The 15,187-nt window shown below is 45.4% G+C and overlaps 1 long non-coding RNA gene across 1 annotated transcript in view; it reads left to right on the top strand.

The window, feature by feature from the left end:
* The first annotated feature begins 4,047 nt into the window (after positions 1 to 4,047).
* Positions 4,048 to 15,187, top strand: part of LOC148454284 (uncharacterized) — a 55,798-nt gene continuing 44,658 nt past the window's right edge. The window contains exon 1 of the long non-coding RNA XR_015874819.1: positions 4,048 to 4,098. This is a non-coding gene — a long non-coding RNA (uncharacterized LOC148454284). The remainder of the gene's footprint in view (positions 4,099 to 15,187) is intronic.

Here is a 15,187-nt window from a genome sequence, read left to right as displayed (position 1 = left end):
AGTAGATGAGGCCAGAACACCTCAGTTATACGTGTTACTTGTATCGCTGTTACTGCACTTATATAGAGAGAGACAGTAGATGAGGCCAGAACACCTCAGTTATACGTGTTACTTGTATCGCTGTTACTGCACTTATATAGAGAGAGACAGTAGATGAGGCCAGAACACCTCAGTTATACGTGTTACTTGTATCCCTGTTACTACACTTATATAGAGAGAGACAGTAGATGAGGCCAGAACACCTCAGTTATACGTGTTACTTGTATCGCTGTTACTGCACTTATATAGAGAGAGACAGTAGATGAGGCCAGAACACCTCAGTTATACGTGTTACTTGTATCGCTGTTACTGCACTTATATAGAGAGAGACAGTAGATGAGGCCAGAACACCTCAGTTATACGTGTTACTTGTATCGCTGTTACGGCACTTATATAGAGAGACAGTAGATGAGGCCAGAACACCTCAGTTATACGTGTTACTTGTATCCCTGTTACTGCACTTATATAGAGAGACAGTAGATGAGGCCAGAACACCTCAGTTATACGTGTTACTTGTATCGCTGTTACTGCACTTATATAGAGAGAGACAGTAGATGAGGCCAGAACACCTCAGTTATACGTGTTACTTGTATCGCTGTTACTGCACTTATATAGAGAGAGACAGTAGATGAGGCCAGAACACCTCAGTTATACGTGTTACTTGTATCGCTGTTACTGCACTTATATAGAGAGAGACAGTAGATGAGGCCAGAACACCTCAGTTATACGTGTTACTTGTATCGCTGTTACAGCACTTATATAGAGAGACAGTAGATGAGGCCAGAACACCTCAGTTATACGTGTTACTTGTATCGCTGTTACTGCACTTATATATAGAGAGACAGTAGATGAGGCCAGAACACCTCAGTTATACGTGTTACTTGTATCGCTGTTACTGCACTTATATATAGAGAGACAGTAGATGAGGCCAGAACACCTCAGTTATACGTGTTACTTGTATCGCTGTTACTGCACTTATATAGAGAGAGACAGTAGATGAGGCCAGAACACCTCAGTTATACGTGTTACTTGTATCGCTGTTACTGCACTTATATAGAGAGAGACAGTAGATGAGGCCAGAACACCTCAGTTATACGTGTTACATGTATCGCTGTTACTGCACTTATATAGAGAGAGACAGTAGATGAGGCCAGAACACCTCAGTTATACGTGTTACTTGTATCGCTGTTACTGCACTTATATAGAGAGAGACAGTAGATGAGGCCAGAACACCTCAGTTATACGTGTTACTTGTATCGCTGTTACTGCACTTATATAGAGAGAGACAGTAGATGAGGCCAGAACACCTCAGTTATACGTGTTACTTGTATCGCTGTTACTGCACTTATATAGAGAGAGACAGTAGATGAGGCCAGAACACCTCAGTTATACGTGTTACCTGTATCGCTGTTACTGCACTTATATATAGAGACAGTAGATGAGGCCAGAACACCTCAGTTATACGTGTTACTTGTATCGCTGTTACTGCACTTATATAGAGAGATACAGTAGATGAGGCCAGAACACCTCAGTTATACGTGTTACCTGTATCGCTGTTACTGCACTTATATAGAGAGACAGTAGATGAGGCCAGAACACCTCAGTTATACGTGTTACCTGTATCGCTGTTACTGCACTTATATAGTATAGTATAATTTATACAGTAGATGAGGCCAGTGACCCTATGGACTGTGCGATCACCCGAGGTGACGGAATGATTCCTCTCCATGACTCAGACTATCTCACCATCCGCTGGTGCTCTGCCAAGGCTCGCAGAGGTAGTGGCAGCTCATTGTCTGGCTGCCAGGGTCACGGTAACATCTGCTCCCATCCTATTATCAGTGCAGCAGTCAGACATCTATATCAATTAGAAGCAAATGATTAGTAGAGATTGTTACGTTCACAGTGCAGCAAGGAAGCCTTTATATTGTCCTAAGACTCCGCAGTGACTTCTAATATCCTGGGCATTTGCAATAGTGGGTACTGTATGCCTTATATAATTTTTAGAAGGAACAATGGGCCCTTATTCAGTAAGGATCCCTTTTGCGATCGCAGCAGTGATTACGCTCACAGCCTCAGAAAATATGCTAATGATTGCGATCGCTGTGCCGTTGCAGCCTAAGACAAGGACGCCCACTTTACCTTCGTAATACATTGGAAGTCTGCGAAACCATCGGTAACATGGAGTACAATCGCAGCCTCACGCACACTTACACAAGGTCTGACCTCGGCAATCGCTAATCTCATTGAACGTAGTGAAAGCTCACACTGCGTAGGGCATCGCCGTGGCTAATTTATGCATGCCCCTGCAACGGCGTTCAAACGTACTGGCACGCTTACATTTCGACAACCACCCCCCGTCACCACCCCCCAAACGATCGCTTCCTGTCAATCACTCTACAATGGGTCTGCGTAATCACTGCGATCACCGTCCCGATCGATATGTGGAGTCTTCGTACCCTGTGATGCATGCACAGAAGGCAACAATCTGACGATTGCGTGCGTAATCCCAGTTGCGATCGGTAATGAATCCGGCCCATTATCCCTTACCATATACCAGTGCAATAACTAGGGCTGTGCGAGTGGTACTTGTAACTTACAGGGCGCCTGGAACAGCAGCCTGCAGCCAGTAGCACTGCTGCCAGCAGCCCAGAGTGCCAAGGGATGCCCGGGCAGGCACCCTGCAGCCTGTTGAGCTGCCCGCAGCCTCCTTAGGACGCTCAGGGCAGTGATCTACTTACTAGTGCCGGTGGCGAGTTTATGGGCCGGGCTGGCACAGGGTGCACTGCTCTCCAATTACAGCACTGATATATATCACGATCCAATTCCAGGGCTGGGGTGTTTTCAGTATGACCCTTCCCTGAAAATATTGCGCAGGCACGTGCGCAGAAGGGGTCTAGTTACTAAGCAGTGTTAGGAGACAGAGTGAAAAGTGATAAGAAAGTGATAAGGTGCCAGCAAATCGGCTCCCAACTGTCATTTTTCAAACACAGCCTGTGAGATGACAGTTGGGAGCTGATTGGCTGGCACCTTATCACTTTCTTATCACTTTTCACTCTGTCTCCTAACCCTCACGTCCGTAAATCACATTAAACACTTCTCCATCTCACACCTCTATGCATATAATGTTGGGGTATACAATCGGGAAGCCGGCAGCCGGTTTCCCGACTGCTTTATCCCGCCGTGGGATAAATGACCTGCGTCTATATCTAGACGCCTGTCATTTCCCCGACGCCGGGAGCCCGGCATCCCGATCGAAGGGATGCCGAGCGCCTTGAGCAGACAGCTGCAGGGGGGGGAGGGTTAGGTTTATGACACCCGGGGAGGACTTAGGGTTAGGCACCCCCCCCCCCACCCCCCGGGAGGGTTAGGCTAGGGGGAGAGAGGGTCAGGGTTAGGCACCCCCCCGGGGGACTTAGGTTTAGGCAGCGGGGAAGGGGGGGTTGGGGTTAGGCACAGGGGGGGAGGTTAGGGTTAGGCACCCCTAAGGAGGGTTAGGGTTAGGGGGGTTAGTTGGATTAGTTGATGCTTACCTTACCACGATCGGGATTTCCAGCACTGTCGGGCTTCCGCTGTTTTGTCGCGCTGCCGGGATTCGAACTCCCAGCCATGCGGCAGCCGGGATATCATACCGATTCCAATGTTGGGTACGGGGGAGGACCATGTAGCAGTGCGAGTGTTAAGCTCTTCCATGTATACCAGCTGAGGACCGGGCCATCTGCCTGTCCTCCCACAAAATCAGACAGCATGGAAGCGTTTCATAGTCTTGTAATCACCTGTTTGAGCCCCGAGCAGCCTGCTTCTCACACATCTACTGGCAGAACGTGAGACATTAACACCTGCAGGATTAGCCACTTAATGTCATAGCAGCGATAGCGCCAGGGAGAATTATGTTAGTTACTCGCAGATATATGGATTACGCCGACTTGCTATGTGTGCCTCGGTGGCTTCTGTCTGCAGACATCTCTTATAACCATCTCATGTTTTATTATTGTCATTCTTTTATAACAGGTGAGAGCTGCTTCGGCCAATCCTTCCAGGGAGGAGTCGGCAAAAAAGGTAACTTCCCCTGTACATTACTTGTATAATCTCCTCAGTGTGTCTACTCTGCTGGGGAAAACGTTGGTTTCATTCACAGGAGGGACGTTGAGCTAATTCGCTGCTGGGCAGAATTTTGGGGCAGATTACAGAGCCTTTGGGTCTGGTTCTGAGTCGCCCGCAGCAGCTCCTTTTGGCGGTTGCCCGTCTGCAACTTTATGCAGATACCGCTACAAACTCCTTCCCTTGTGTACATCAGTGCGGCCAAATATGCAAGGACTGAGACGCCCAGTTTTAGCATCCGTGCACGCTGTAATACCGGTTTTTATACGCCACCATCGAAACTTTCAGCAGCCCTATGACAAGTGCAGTTTCTCCGTCAGACTGTGGCCTCCTGTACCAGCCCCATGGCAGGTGCAGTTTCTCCGTCAGACCACGGCCTCCTGTACCAGCCCCATGGTAGGTGCAGTTTCTCCGTCAGACCTCGGCCTCCTGTGCCAGCCCTATGACAAGTGCAGTTTCTCCGTCAGACTGTGGCCTCCTGTGCCAGCGCCATGGCAGGTGCAGTTTCTCCGTCAGACCTCGGCCTCCTGTGCCAGCCCCATGGTAGGTGCAGTTTCTCCGTCAGACCTCGGCCTCCTGTGCCAGCCCCATGGCAGGTGCAGTTTCTCCGTCAGGCCTCGGCCTCCTGTGCCAGCCCCATGGTAGGTGCAGTTTCTCCGTCAGACCTCGGCCTCCTGTGCCAGCCCCATGGTAGGTGCAGTTTCTCCGTCAGACCTCGGCCTCCTGTGCCAGCCCTATGACAAGTGCAGTTTCTCCGTCAGACTGTGGCCTCCTGTGCCAGCGCCATGGCAGGTGCAGTTTCTCCGTCAGACCTCGGCCTCCTGTGCCAGCCCCATGGTAGGTGCAGTTTCTCCGTCAGGCCTCGGCCTCCTGTGCCAGCCCCATGGCAGGTGCAGTTTCTCCGTCAGGCCTCGGCCTCCTGTGCCAGCCCCATGGTAGGTGCAGTTTCTCCGTCAGACCTCGGCCTCCTGTGCCAGCCCCATGGCAGGTGCAGTTTCTCCGTCAGACCTCGGCCTCCTGTGCCAGCCCCATGGCAGGTGCAGTTTCTCCGTCAGGCCTCGGCCTCCTGTGCCAGCCCCATGGTAGGTGCAGTTTCTCCGTCAGACCTCGGCCTCCTGTGCCAGCCCCATGGCAGGTGCAGTTTCTCCGTCAGACCGCGGCCTCCTGTGCCAGCCCCATGGTAGGTGCAGTTTCTCCGTCAGACCGCGGCCTCCTGTGCCAGCCCCATGGTAGGTGGTTTCTCCGTCAGACCGCAGCCTCCTGTACCAGCCCCATGGCAGGTGCAGTTTCTCCGTCAGACCTCGGCCTCCTGTGCCAGCCCCATGGCAGGTGCAGTTTCTCCGTCAGACCGCGGTCTCCTGTACCAGCCCCATGGCAAGTGCAGTTTCTCTGTCAGACCGCGGCCTCCTGTGCCTGCGGCTGTGTGTCTGTGTAAGCAAACACTTGAATTGACACGTCCGCTACACACCCACTGAACGGACCATATTTGCGTGCGCTACTAAACACTGCACAGACACGCCCATCACTATTTTACATTTCTGATACCATCTGTCTCGATCACAAGGGTGCCACTCTGTAACGCATACCCTGTGTGAGTTTGTGGCAATTTTTGCGCATACGCAGCTGCAGAATATCGCCAACTATTAAGATGCGCAGCTCTGGATCTGGCACTCGGTGTGGGGGAGAGACATATGGTTCCTGCATACATTATTCTCACGTCGGTAAAAACATCAGTCACCGTCAGCTTTAGTATTTTCACCGATGCAGAAATACAAATCACTTTATCAGCGCCCTTTTCATTTCTAGCACAATACAGCCACCTACATCCACCACCAGACCCCCTACTTCCACCTCCAGCCACCTACATCCACCTCTAGACCCCTATATCCACCTCCAGCCACCCACATCCACATCCAGCCACCTACATCCACCCGCATCCCCCTACAGCCACTTACATCCACCAACATCCCCTTACAGCCACCCACATCCACCTCCAGACCCCTACATCCACCTCCAGCCACCCACATCCACCTCCAGCCACCCACATCCACCTCCAGCCACCCACATCCACCTCCAGCCACCCACATCCACCTCCAGACCCCTACATCCACCTCCAGACCCCTACATCCACCTCCAGACCCCTACATCCACCTCCAGCCACCCACAACCACCTCCAGACCCCTACACCCACATCCAACCACCTACATCCACATCCAGCCCCCTACAGCCACCCACATCCACCTACATCCACCCACATCCACCAACATCCCCTTACAGCCACCCACATCCACCTCCAGCCACCCACATCCACCTCCAGCCACCCACATCCACCTCCAGCCACACACATCCACCTCCATCCACCTCCAGACCCCTACATCCACCTCCAGACCCCTACATCCACCTCCAGCCACCCACATCCACCTCCTGACCCCTACATCCACCTCCAGCCACCCACATCCACCTCCAGCCACCCACATCCACATCCAGCTCCCTACAGCCACCTACATCCCCCTACAGCCACCCACTTCCACCTACATCCACCCACATCCCCCTACAGCCACTTACATCCACCCACATCCACCAAAATCCCCTTACAGCCACCCACATCCACCTCCAGCCACCCACATCCACATCCAGCCACCCACATCCACCTCCAGACCCCTATATCCACCTCCATCCACCCACAGCCACCTACATCCCCCTACAGCCACCCGCATCCCCCTACAGCCACTTACATCCACCCACATCCACCAACATCCCCTTACAGCCACCCACATCCACCTACATCCACCTCCAGCCACCCACATCCACCTACATCCACCTCCAGCCACGTACATCCACCTCCAGACCCTTACATCCACCTCCAGCCACCCACATCCACATACATCCACCTCCAGACCCCTACATCCGCCTCCAGCCACCCACATCCCCCTACATCCACCTCCAGACCCCTACATCCACCTCCAGCCACCCACATCCACCTCCAGCCACCCACATCCACATCCAGCCACCTACATCCACCTCCAGACCCCTACATCCACATCCAGCCACCCACATCCACCTACATCCCCCCGCATACCCCTACTTCCCCCTACAGCCACCTACATCCACCCACATCCACCTACATCCCCCTACAGCCACCCACATCCCCCTACAGCCACCCACATCCCCCTACAGCCACCCACATCACCAACATCCCCCTACAGCTTTCCACATCCACCTCCAGCCTCCTACATCCACCTCCAGCCTCCTACATCCAACCAAATCCACCTCCAGCCCCCCTACATCCACCTCCAGCCACAGTATGAATAAGAATAAAGCTGCACAATTATCGTTTATATTTTGGTAGATATTCTTGTATTGCTCCTTATTTGACAGTTGTTTAATTGCTCTCATCACTTCTTCAGCTATTCAGTGCCCACTGCCTGCCCTTCTTCAGGTGCCCGCTGATACATTGGTTGTTCAGTGCTAATTGCCCTCCACATGGTCTTTAGGCTGCCGGACGGCACTGCTGCACTCCTCTCATGCAGAGAGCACCTCCTCTCCCTCTGATATGCTAGGAAATTACTGTCATTACAGCCCATAACTTTGTGAGGGGAATCCCACCGATATAACCTGCTGAGGATAAAGTACATTTAGTGCACATATATACCAGGGGATGATAATGTAACCTGCTAAGGATAAAGTACATTTAGTGCACATATACCAGGGGATGATAATGTAACCTGCTGAGGATAAAGTACATTTAGTGCACATATATACCAGGGGATGATAATGTAACCTGCTGAGGATAAAGTACATTTAGTGCACATATATACCAGGGGATGATAATGTAACCTGCTGAGGATAAAGTACATTTAGTGCACATATATACCAGGGGATGATAATGTAACCTGCTGAGGATAAAGTACATTTAGTGCACATATACCAGGGGATGATAATGTAACCTGCTGAGGATAAAGTACATTTAGTGCATATATACCAGGGGATGATAATGTAACCTGCTGAGGATAAAGTACATTTAGTGCACATATATACCAGGGGATGATAATGTAACCTGCTGAGGATAAAGTACATTTAGTGCATATATACCAGGGGATGATAATGTAACCTGCTGAGGATAAAGTACATTTAGTGCACATATATACCAGGGGATGATAATGTAACCTGCTGAGGATAAAGTACATTTAGTGCACATATACCAGGGGGTGATAATGTAACCTGCTGAGGATAAAGTACATTTAGTGCACATATATACCAGGGGATGATAATGTAACCTGCTGAGGATAAAGTACATTTAGTGCACATGTACCAGGGGATGATAATGTAACCTGCTGAGGATAAAGTACATTTAGTGCACATATACCAGGGGGTGATAATGTAACCTGCTGAGGATAATGTACATTTAGTGCACATATACCAGGGGATGATAATGTAACCTGCTGAGGATAAAGTACATTTAGTGCACATATATACCAGGGGATGATAATGTAACCTGCTGAGGATAATGTACATTTAGTGCACATATATACCAGGGGATGATAATGTAACCTGCTGAGGATAAAGTACATTTAGTGCACATATATACCAGGGGATGATAATGTAACCTGCTGAGGATAAAGTACATTTAGTGCACATATATACCAGGGGATGATAATGTAACCTGCTGAGGATAAAGTACATTTAGTGCACACATATACCAGGGGATGATAATGTAACCTGCTGAGGATAAAGTACATTTAGTGTACATATATACCAGGGGATGATAATGTAACCTGCTGAGGATAATGTACATTTAGTGCACATATACCAGGGGATGATAATGTAACCTGCTGAGGATAAAGTACATTTAGTGCACATATATGCCAGGGGATGATAATGTAACCTGCTGAGGATAAAGTACATTTAGTGCACATATACCAGGGGATGATAATGTAACCTGCTGAGGATAAAGTACATTTAGTGCACATATATACCAGGGGATGATAATGTAACCTGCTGAGGATAAAGTACATTTAGTGCACACATATACCAGGGGATGATAATGTAACCTGCTGAGGATAATGTACATTTAGTGCACATGTACCAGGGGATGATAATGTAACCTGCTGAGGATAAAGTACATTTAGTGCACATGTACCAGGGGATGATAATGTAACCTGCTGAGGATAATGTACATTTAGTGCATATATACCAGGGGATGATAATGTAACCTGCTGAGGATAAAGTACATTTAGTGCACATATATACCAGGGGATGATAATGTAACCTGCTGAGGATAAAGTACATTTAGTGCACATATATACCAGGGGATGATAATGTAACCTGCTGAGGATAAAGTACATTTAGTGTACATATACCAGGGGATGATAATGTAACCTGCTGAGGATAAAGTACATTTAGTGCACATATATACCAGGGGATGATAATGTAACCTGCTGAGGATAAAGTACATTTAGTGTACATATACCAGGGGATGATAATGTAACCTGCTGAGGATAAAGTACATTTAGTGCACATATATACCAGGGGATGATAATGTAACCTGCTGAGGATAAAGTACATTTAGTGTACATATACCAGGGGATGATAATGTAACCTGCTGAGGATAAAGTACATTTAGTGTACATATATACCAGGGGATGATAATGTAACCTGCTGAGGATAATGTACATTTAGTGCATATATATACCAGGGGATGATAATGTAACCTGCTGAGGATAATGTACATTTAGTGCACATATATACCAGGGGATGATAATGTAACCTGCTGAGGATAAAGTACATTTAGTGCACATATATACCAGGGGATGATAATGTAACCTGCTGAGGATAATGTACATTTAGTGCACATATATACCAGGGGATGATAATGTAACCTGCTGAGGATAAAGTACATTTAGTGTACATATACCAGGGGATGATAATGTAACCTGCTGAGGATAAAGTACATTTAGTGCACATATATACCAGGGGATGATAATGTAACCTGCTGAGGATAAAGTACATTTAGTGCACATATATACCAGGGGGTGATAATGTAACCTGCTGAGGATAATGTACATTTAGTGCATATGTACCAGGGGATGATAATGTAACCTGCTGAGGATAATGTACATTTAGTGCATATATACCAGGGGGTGATAATGTAACCTGCTGAGGATAATGTACATTTAGTGCACATGTACCAGGGGATGATAATGTAACCTGCTGAGGATAAAGTACATTTAGTGTACATATATACCAGGGGATGATAATGTAACCTGCTGAGGATAATGTACATTTAGTGCACATATATACCAGGGGATGATAATGTAACCTGCTGAGGATAAAGTACATTTAGTGCACATATACCAGGGGGTGATAATGTAACCTGCTGAGGATAATGTATATTTAGTGCACATGTACCAGGGGATGATAATGTAACCTGCTGAGGATAAAGTACATTTAGTGTACATATATACCAGGGGATGATAATGTAACCTGCTGAGGATAATGTACATTTAGTGCATATATATACCAGGGGATGATAATGTAACCTGCTGAGGATAATGTACATTTAGTGCACATATATACCAGGGGATGATAATGTAACCTGCTGAGGATAAAGTACATTTAGTGTACATATATACCAGGGGATGATAATGTAACCTGCTGAGGATAAAGTACATTTAGTGCACATATATACCAGGGGATGATAATGTAACCTGCTGAGGATAATGTACATTTAGTGCACATATATACCAGGGGATGATAATGTAACCTGCTGAGGATAAAGTACATTTAGTGCACATATATACCAGGGGATGATAATGTAACCTGCTGAGGATAAAGTACATTTAGTGCACATATACCAGGGGATGATAATGTAACCTGCTGAGGATAAAGTACATTTAGTGCACATATATACCAGGGGATGATAATGTAACCTGCTGAGGATAATGTACATTTAGTGCACATATATACCAGGGGATGATAATGTAACCTGCTGAGGATAAAGTACATTTAGTGCACATGTATACCAGGGGATGATAATGTAACCTGCTGAGGATAAAGTACATTTAGTGCACATGTACCAGGGGATGATAATGTAACCTGCTGAGGATAATGTACATTTAGTGCACATGTACCAGGGGATGATAATGTAACCTGCTGAGGATAATGTACATTTAGTGCACATATATACCAGGGGATGATAATGTAACCTGCTGAGGATCAAGTACATTTAGTGCACATATACCAGGGGATGATAATGTAACCTGCTGAGGATAAAGTACATTTAGTGCACGTGTACCAGGGGATGATAATGTAACCTGCTGAGGATAATGTACATTTAGTGCACATATATACCAGGGGATGATAATGTAACCTGCTGAGGATAAAGTACATTTAGTGCACATGTACCAGGGGATGATAATGTAACCTGCTGAGGATAATGTACATTTAGTGCACATATATACCAGGGGATGATAATGTAACCTGCTGAGGATAATGTACATTTAGTGCACATATACCAGGGGATGATAATGTAACCTGCTGAGGATAAAGTACATTTAGTGCACATATACCAGGGGATGATAATGTAACCTGCTGAGGATAAAGTACATTTAGTGCACATATACCAGGGGATGATAATGTAACCTGCTGAGGATAAAGTACATTTAGTGCACATATACCAGGGGATGATAATGTAACCTGCTGAGGATAATGTACATTTAGTGCACATATATACCAGGGGATGATAATGTAACCTGCTGAGGATAAAGTACATTTAGTGCACACATATACCAGGGGATGATAATGTAACCTGCTAAGGATAAAGTACATTTACTGCACATATATACCAGGGGATGATAATGTAACCTGCTGAGGATAAAGTACATTTAGTGCACACATATATACCAGGGGATGATAATGTAACCTGCTGAGGATAATGTACATTTAGTGCACATATATACCAGGGGATGATAATGTAACCTGCTGAGGATAAAGTACATTTAGTGCACATATATACCAGGGGATGATAATGTAACCTGCTGAGGATAAAGTACATTTAGTGTACATATATACCAGGGGATGATAATGTAACCTGCTGAGGATCAAGTACATTTAGTGCACATATATACCAGGGGATGATAATGTAACCTGCTGAGGATAAAGTACATTTAGTGCACATATACCAGGGGATGATAATGTAACCTGCTGAGGATAAAGTACATTTAGTGCACATATACCAGGGGATGATAATGTAACCTGCTGAGGATAATGTACATTTAGTGCATACATGTACCAGGGGATGATAACGTAACCTGCTGAGGATAAAGTACATTTAGTGCACATATATACCAGGGGATGATAATGTAACCTGCTGAGGATAAAGTACATTTAGTACACATATATACCAGGGGGTGATAATGTAACCTGCTGAGGATAAAGTACATTTAGTGCACATATATACCAGGGGATGATAATGTAACCTGCTGAGGATAATGTACATTTAGTGCACATATATACCAGGGGGTGATAATGTAACCTGCTGAGGATAATGTACATTTAGTGCACATATACCAGGGTGATGATCATGTAACCTGCTGAGGATAATGTACATTTAGTGCACATATACCAGGGTGATGATCATGTTACCTGCTGAGGATAATGTACATTTAGTACACATATACCAGGGTGATGATCATGTAACCTGCTGAGGATAATGTACATTTAGTACACATATATACCAGGGGGTGATAATGTAACCTGCTGAGGATAAAGTACATTTAGTGCACATATACCAGGGTGATGATCATGTAACCTGCTGAGGATAATGTACATTTAGTACACATATATACCAGGGGATGATAATGTAACCTGCTGAGGATAAAGTACATTTAGTGCACATATATACCAGGGGGTGATAATGTAACCTGCTGAGGATAAAGTACATTTAGTGCATATATACCAGGGGGTGATAATGTAACCTGCTGAGGATAAAGTACATTTAGTGCACATATATACCAGGGGATGATAATGTAACCTGCTGAGGATAATGTACATTTAGTGCACATATACCAGGGTGATGATCATGTAACCTGCTGAGGATAAAGTACATTTAGTGCACATATATACCAGGGGATGATAATGTAACCTGCTGAGGATAATGTACATTTAGTGCACATATATACCAGGGGGTGATAATGTAACCTGCTGAGGATAAAGTACATTTAGTGCACATATACCAGGGGATGATAATGTAACCTGCTGAGGATAATGTACATTTAGTGCACATATACCAGGGGATGATAATGTAACCTGCTGAGGATAAAGTACATTTAGTGCACATATATACCAGGGGGTGATAATGTAACCTGCTGAGGATAAAGTACATTTAGTGCATATATACCAGGGGGTGATAATGTAACCTGCTGAGGATAAAGTACATTTAGTGCACATATATACCAGGGGGTGATAATGTAACCTGCTGAGGATAAAGTACATTTAGTGCATATATACCAGGGGATGATAATGTAACCTGCTGAGGATAATGTACATTTAGTGCACATATACCAGGGGATGATAATGTAACCTGCTGAGGATAAAGTACATTTAGTGCACATATATACCAGGGGATGATAATGTAACCTGCTGAGGATAATGTACATTTAGTGCACATATATACCAGGGGATGATAATGTAACCTGCTGAGGATAATGTACATTTAGTGCACATATACCAGGGGATGATAATGTAACCTGCTGAGGATAATGTACATTTAGTGCACATGTACCAGGGGATGATAATGTAACCTGCTGAGGATAAAGTACATTTAGTGTACATATACCAGGGGATGATAATGTAACCTGCTGAGGATAAAGTACATTTAGTGCACATATATACCAGGGGGTGATAATGTAACCTGCTGAGGATAATGTACATTTAGTGCACATATACCAGGGTGATGATCATGTAACCTGCTGAGGATAATGTACATTTAGTGCACATATATACCAGGGGGTGATAATGTAACCTGCTGAGGATAATGTACATTTAGTGCACATATATACCAGGGGGTGATAATGTAACCTGCTGAGGATAATGTACATTTAGTGCACATATATACCAGGGGGTGATAATGTAACCTGCTGAGGATAAAGTACATTTAGTGCACATGTACCAGGGGATGATAATGTAACCTGCTGAGGATAAAGTACATTTAGTGCACATATACCAGGGGATGATAATGTAACCTGCTGAGGATAAAGTACATTTAGTGTACATATATACCAGGGGATGATAATGTAACCTGCTGAGGATAAAGTACATTTAGTGCACATATATACCAGGGGATGATAATGTAACCTGCTGAGGATAAAGTACATTTAGTGCACATATATACCAGGGGATGATAATGTAACCTGCTGAGGATAATGTACATTTAGTGCACATGTACCAGGGGATGATAATGTAACCTGCTGAGGATAAAGTACATTTAGTGCACATATACCAGGGGATGATAATGTAACCTGCTGAGGATAAAGTACATTTAGTGCACATGTACCAGGGGATGATAATGTAACCTGCTGAGGATAAAGTACATTTAGTGCACATATATACCAGGGGATGATAATGTAACCTGCTGAGGATAAAGTACATTTAGTGCACATATATACCAGGGGATGATAATGTAACCTGCTGAGGATAATGTACATTTAGTGCACATATATACCAGGGGATGATAATGTAACCTGCTGAGGATAAAGTACATTTAGTGCACATATATACCAGGGGATGATAATGTAACCTGCTGAGGATAAAGTACATTTAGTGCACATATATACCAGGGGATGATAATGTAACCTGCTGAGGATAAAGTACATTTAGTGCACATATACCAGGGGATGATAATGTAACCTGCTGAGGATAAAGTACATTTAGTGCACATGTACCAGGGGATGATAATGTAACCTGCTGAGGATAATGTACATTTAGTGCACATATATACCAGGGGATGATAATGTAACCTGCTGAGGATAAAGTACATTTAGTGCACATA

This window comes from Taudactylus pleione, unplaced genomic scaffold, assembly GCF_031769625.1.
Source record: "Taudactylus pleione unplaced genomic scaffold, aTauple2 ptg001017l, whole genome shotgun sequence".
Classification (NCBI taxonomy): Eukaryota; Metazoa; Chordata; class Amphibia; order Anura; family Myobatrachidae; genus Taudactylus; species Taudactylus pleione.
The sequence above is the reverse complement of the archived record's forward strand: the minus strand, read 5'-3'. Positions and strand labels throughout refer to the sequence as shown.